This window comes from Psammomys obesus, unplaced genomic scaffold, assembly GCF_907164565.1.
Source record: "Psammomys obesus unplaced genomic scaffold, mPsaObe1.curated_primary_1811, whole genome shotgun sequence".
NCBI classification, from domain to species: Eukaryota; Metazoa; Chordata; class Mammalia; order Rodentia; family Muridae; genus Psammomys; species Psammomys obesus.
The window spans coordinates 13,527,404-13,533,403 of record NW_026592548.1 but is presented as its reverse complement, the minus strand read 5'-3'; positions in this window follow the sequence as shown (position 1 = coordinate 13,533,403).

The following is a 6,000-nucleotide window of genomic DNA, read 5'->3' as shown; positions in this document are numbered from 1 at the left end:
ATTTCCATGTAAAGAATGCAACCCAAAGAGTGCATTACCTTAATAATCAATAACTCAGCAGGAGGTCCTAATGGGGAGCCTTCACTGGGAGCCAGATTTTACTTGAAGTTGCAGAGGACCACCATAGGCCTGCAGGCTATAATTAAACAACCATAAAACTAGGAGGTAAGGGGTGGCAGACTACATTAGCGGGAAAATGCTAACTTGCAAGTAATAAGTCCAGACTCTTTCATGTCTATTGGAGTGTCTCTTACACTTGAACAAGGAAAATGTTATGTTAAAGAGCAAATTTACATTTAGGGTTCCTTAAACTTAAGGGCCAGTGAAGGTTAGTGTGTAGAAGAGAAAACAAGGTAAAAATCTCAACAAATTCAGGATTTTCACTCAGCTCTCACCCTCCTTCGCTTTCCTTTTTCTTCCACCCACCCATTTTTCATCACCTTCTCTGAAAACATCACAGAATTTAAACACAGGAAGCCAATATAAAAACTCTCTCATGCAAAGAAACAGAGGGGCTGACTTTACATTGCTTCTATTCATGGCTGGCTAGTTTTACATTTTCTGATCAGTGGTTGCCACTGAGACCAGGAAGCCAGTTTCTTCAAGAGCATCCGTGGACTGTCTGAAGGCCTTGCGTTATTGATTTTCTGCTCATAGATTCCAGTTGCTCTGTCAATCATGGGCCAGAAATACAAGATGGCAGTCAATAAGCAAGAGAACTGAGTTCCCATGAAGACGACAAAATAATTCAGGAGATCTGACAAAGAGAAAGTGCCAGAATCCTCAAGAGAAAAGAAATCAGATATGCTTTCCTGGAAAGAAAAGCTCATGGTGCCCCTAGAGACACATACTGTCTTTGTTAGTGAACATATTCTGACTGAGCACTCTGGATTGTGTTCATCAAATGAATTAGCTGATGAACACATTTATTAAGCATGTGTTAGGCAAACTCATAGGCATTGTTGACACAGCATTAAAAAAAAAAAAGTTCTGCTCCTGTAGTGTAGAAATGCACTGTATGAATGATTGGCTTTAGGAGATATGGAATGTGCAAATGGCTTTGTAAGAACAGAGGAAGAAGGTACCACAGCCTGGGGGTTATGGGAGAGTTTAGAAGTGACAATTGAGCTCTATCCTGCAGAATGCTGGGGACTTCTACAAACAAAGGGTGCACTCAGTCTTGGGGTTCCCAGCATGTGGTGATCACCCAATACTTGCTCGCTCTTATTAATACAAATTTAATGGACTTATAAATAATTGAATAAGACATTCTTTAAGCTGGAGATGTGGACTGAAAACCCTGCTTTGTTGGTTTTCAACTATTTAATGAATTTTGCCTCATCCTGTACTGGGTATATTCCCACATTGACTAACTTGTGCTCTGTGGAATGAAACTGCTCAATAAATATTTGTTAACGGATTGATTGTGGAAGGGAAGGCAGCATATAAACTGAAGGAAGTAGGAAAATATGCTTAACAGATTTTTCCCAAGTTGCCCTGGTTGGCCCGGAACTCACTTTGTTGCCCAGGTACAGACTGAACTTGGTCATCCTCCTGCTTCAGCCTCCTAAGTAGATGGGGTTATAGGTCTACTTCTTCCATGTCATTCTCTCTCTCTCTCTCTCTCTCTCTCTCTCATCTTGTCTTCTCTTGTCTTGTCTTCTCTTCTCACCTCCTTGTCTCTCCTCTCTTCTTTTTTGTCTTTCTTCCTTCCTTTTTTCCATCCTTCTTTCTTTCTAACGTATTATTTTTTTCTGTTTGTGGAGTTTGTATGTGCCTGTGTAGTGGGGTAGGGATGTTCATATGCCAACATGCATATGAAGTCAGAAGCTGGTGGTGTCCTTTAATGCCATACTTTTGAGGGACAAGGTCTCAAGTTGAATCAGCAGCTCATTGATTTGGCTAAGTTGGCTTGGCAGCGAGCTCTATGGATGCATCTGTCCCTGCTTCCCTAGCACTGGCACAACAGACGTGTGCAGCTGTGCCCATTTTCTGATGTGTGCTGAGGGTCCAAACCCAAGTTCTCATATTTGAATGGTATACACTTCACCCACTACACCCTCTCCTAGGTCTACTATTTCTTAGCAAACCTTGATAAAGCTTCAGTCCCCATAACCTGCTGAAGATGACTGTTCTGTGCCACTAAGTACCTTCACATTAGTAAACCAAAAAGCTTCTTTAAGTTTTTACTTTGCTTGATAAATTGGACATACAATTGTTTTAATAACTTCCATATAATTTTTAGTGTTTTTTTTTCTTCTCTCCTGTGATCTCTTCTTATCTCTTCATGTTTCTATCCAGAATGTCTTCTCTTCCTGTGTTCCTCAAGGAACATTTCCTCTTTATTATAATTATCTTTCACATGATGAAAACCAAATATTTGTTTCAAGACTGTAAGGATGGCTTACATGGCTATAACATATATCAACACAGTGGCCTGTTTTCCAGTTTATATATGGTATCATTCTAAGTAAATGTGTTTCCTCCATCTACTTGTTCATCCAGATCTGTAAGTATCTATGTGATGTGGAAAAAGAGAGGAAGGGTCTCTGTATTTTGAGGTAGGTAAACTAAGAAACATCAGAAGAAAAGCGAGCCACAAGCCATTCTCTTTCATCCTGTTCTAACATCCTCCAAGAGAATAAAAGTTATTCTAGATGTTGATAATAGAATCATTAGTAACGTCTGAAAGTGTTTCGAGTTTGAGACCTACTTTTAACAGAACATGTATATAGATATTTTAATAAAAATTTATGTAGCTTTTTTCATTTTAATAATGACCCATGTATATTGGTTTTTTAATGACTGTGTAGTCCCATACATAGAAGTATTAGACTTTGCTGAGCCTTTTCCCTCTTTTGTAAAAAGTAAGTCTAAGAGCTATAGATATGGCTTACCAAGGAAGAGTGCAAACATGAGTATAGGAGGATCAGAGTTCAGAGCCCAGCACTTAGACAGCAAGTCAAGAATGGTGTTAGCCATATTCATAATTTTAGCTCTGAGGAGAGGCATGGGGATCTGTAGAGCTATTTGTCTTTCAACCTAATGAAAGCATTAACTCCAGGCCCAGTGAGAGACCCTGACTAAAAGAAATAATGTAGGGAACTAGAGAGTCAGGCATTTGACATTCTCCTCTGGACTTTATGTATAAGCACAGACATCTTTACACAAGCGCACATGTGCATAGATCACATATGTAAACACCACACTCACACTTACCAACATTAAATATACATACAAAAGAAAAACTAAAAGGCAAGTCTAAAAGAATTTGGATAAATTCAGAATCCAGACTGAGTAGGTTATAGTCAGAGGGATTCTTTCTCATTTTTAATATTTATGACACTGAAAATATTTAAATTGGAAAGAAATCCCTAGCTAGAGTGCATCTACCACTAGGTTCCTTTTGTAGAACCGTTTGCATTGATATTCTGGAAAAAAAATCTGTAAGCAATGAAATAGAATAGCACATTGTATGGACTGAGGATTCTTTTTTTAATTTTTTTTTTAATATTAGTTACAGTTTATTAACTCTGTATCCCAGCTGTATCCCACTCCCTTTTCCCCTCCCAATCCCACTGTCCCTCCCTCATCTCCTCCCTGCCCCTTTCCAAGTCCACTGATAGGGGAGGAGGGTCTGACCCTGGTTTATCAGGTATCCTCAGGACTGGCTGCAAAGTTTTCCTCTGTGGCCCAGTAGGGCTGCTCCTCCTTCAGGGGTGGTGGGAAGTCAAAGAGCTCGCCATTAGTTCATGTCAAAAATAGTCCCTGTTCCCCTTACTAGGAAGCCCACTTGGATACTGAGCTACCATGGGCTACATCCGAGCAGAGGTTCTAGGTTATATCCATACATGGTCCTTGGTTGGAGAAACAGTCTCATGAAAGACCCCTGTGCCCAGATATATTTGGTCCTTGTGGAGCTCCTGTCCTCTCCAGGTCATACTAACTCCCCCTTCTTTCATATGATTCCCTGCACTCTGCTGAAGGTTTGGTTATGATTTTCAGTATCTGCTTTGATACACTGCTAGGTAGAGTCTTTCAGAGGCCCTCTGTGGTAGGCTCCTGTCCTGTTTCGTGTTTTCTCCTACATCCAATGTCCATCCCATTTGCCTTTCTAAGTGAGGATTGATCATCTTACCCTGGGTAAGAGTCCTTCTTGTGGACTGAGGATTCTTTTGTGCTGGGAAACAGAAAGGCTTCATACACTATGCAACTGTGAGAGTGCTTCAGTCCAACTTGGTTAAAGATTAGGAAAAGAGGACTCTCAAGTTGCGCTAGGGCGTATCAACCTTTCTAAAGTCAGGTTAGAGACTGACGTCACAAGAAGGTGGCCTTTCGGTCTAGTGTGAGTAGAGTCTGATTCATTGGAATGAGAATCAAGGTTTTAGGATTCCTCCATATACTCACTCACACAGCTTTATGTCCAGGTCTGTGGAAAGCTGGCACTGAGAACAAGGAAACACAAATATCTACAATCTGTATGAAGCAACATTGCGCTCTTTTTTTTATCCCACATTGCTCCTTGCTCTCTCCTCACTCCATTTCACCTCAGAGACGCCTTTCTGACTTGTTGCAGCACATTCTACAACTAGAAGGCAAACAGTAAAAGTTTATTTGCTTACATATTTGATGTGAAGCATCTGAAAGTATGAAACATACACTACTTCTGTAGATGAACACAACTTCGTTAAGAGAAAGTTTGTGTGAAATAAAAGGAAAGTAACATATTGGAAAATATGAATCTGCAGCAGGAAACACAAGGACTGAGGAGGTAGGAGTGCCGTGGATCACACATACTGTAATTATGGTTATGGTGAAAGAGCTATTCCACCTCCTCTGGGGAATACCAGGATGTGGAAACAGAGAAGAAGACATCACCACCCTGCATGGGCGTGGTGTCATCTGATCTCAGAGTTAAAAGAAGAGTCTGGTCTGGTTAGTATTTAGAAGGCAGAAAAAGCATAGAAGTTAGGAATCTTGGGATGCTAATCACAATTGGTCTGAGAGTAAATGGCCGATGTCCATAGTGAGTCTCCTGTCATTTGGGTCATTCAGGGAGCTGCTGGACAAGCACCAGCTGATTGATGGTGCTGTAGAGGAAAGCCAAGAATGGGATGGGACATGGGCAGAAGGGCCTTTAAATCCATCCTCTTTCTGACAGTCTCTGCCCTGTTTGCAAGGCAGAGAAGGCAGAGCCCTGTATGAGACAATGCAATAGAGATACTGGGTAGCATAAGCTGTTCTAAGGCTGTGAGTGAGACACTCCTCTTCATGCTCCACTGTTGAGATCTGTTAATTAGCGCCAGTCTTTCTGGGGCAGCGCCACATGCACTCATCAGATTCTTAATGTGTCTATGCGACAGATGAATTATTATGAGCCCAGCCGCAGGGAGGTCTAGATGAAAGCACACACTTACTGATTCTAGTATCATAGGTGAGGTAGATGTTTTCTAATCAAAAACAAAATCCAGGGGACATGCACCTAGGGTAGTTGCATTCTGGCATTGGAAAAAATGAAGCGGGAGCCGTGGGACTCGGGTGTGTCTAGGGACGAGGCTTGGCAGGAGTTATAGCTCCCTTGGATTGCTCAAGTATGAAAGCATATTCTTCTTTCCCCAGGGTAGCTTGCCGCCCATTACACAAATTGAACCACTGTATCAGGCAGGAATCTCCAGAGAAACAGGGCTGAACCTCACATACATACACAATTAATGCACACTTGAACAAATACACAAATGCACACAAACACATAGGCACACTCCATCCTTTCAAGCCTTAAATATCTTGCTACATAGTAGGTACATAATGAATCTAGATATGCATAATTAATAATTATGATTTCCACCTTGTTCATCGCCCTTTAAGAGATTTGATGTCAGGAATCAGATACTGAGGTTTTGGGAACTCTTAGCTTTACATGTAGACAGAGCAACAGACTGGGGACTAAATGGGTTGCACTGAGGCTGCGCTTCTATTGGTCTGTAAACTCCAGTGTTCATT